The sequence below is a fragment of the Callospermophilus lateralis genome, chromosome 2, assembly GCF_048772815.1.
Source record: "Callospermophilus lateralis isolate mCalLat2 chromosome 2, mCalLat2.hap1, whole genome shotgun sequence".
In the NCBI taxonomy this organism is placed as follows: Eukaryota; Metazoa; Chordata; class Mammalia; order Rodentia; family Sciuridae; genus Callospermophilus; species Callospermophilus lateralis.
The window spans coordinates 199,658,322-199,658,975 of record NC_135306.1 but is presented as its reverse complement, the minus strand read 5'-3'; the positions used below and the strand labels follow the sequence as shown (position 1 = coordinate 199,658,975).

At 36.9% G+C, this 654-nt stretch overlaps 1 pseudogene; it reads left to right on the top strand.

Moving 5' to 3' along the window:
- LOC143391882 (single-stranded DNA-binding protein, mitochondrial pseudogene) lies at window positions 1-400 on the top strand (annotated as a pseudogene).
- The last annotated feature ends 254 nt before the right edge of the window (window positions 401-654 follow it).

Here is a 654-nt window from a genome sequence, read left to right as displayed (position 1 = left end):
ATGTTTCCTGTATTACAAGAACTTCATCAGTTTGTGAAACAGGAGTCTGAAATGACCAACACTTTGGTTCTTGAAACATCTCTGAATCGTGTGCAGTTACTTGGGCTAGTAGGTCAGGATCCCATCCTGAGACAAATGAAAGAGAAAAATCTAGGCACAATATTTTCTAACAAATGAGATGTGGCAATCAGGGGACAGTGACATATACCAAATGGGTGATATTGGCCAAAAGTCAACATGGCACAATATCAGTGTTCCAGACAGGCCTTAGAGATATGGCATATCAGTATATGCAAAAGGGGTGAATTATGTGGATAAAAATAATGTGAGGCAACAAGCAATAATAATCAGAGCTGATAACATGTTATTTCTGAGGGGCCCGACAAAAGAAAAGGCATAGAATGCATGACTCTTCTTTGGCATTATTTGGTACAGTCCCATTTCTGAGTCATGTATAGTCTTTATAATTTCTAAGGAAGATTTAAAATGCTCTTTTATATAAATAATATTTTTCCTAACTGTCAGTGCCTCCTCCCTTTTTGTGTTATAAACCTCAGTAGCTCCTGTAAAAAAAAAAAATTATATATATATTCTGGAGTCAAATTTAGCTGCCACAACTGGAGAGGAAAGGAGTGTACTGGCATCTGGAGAATA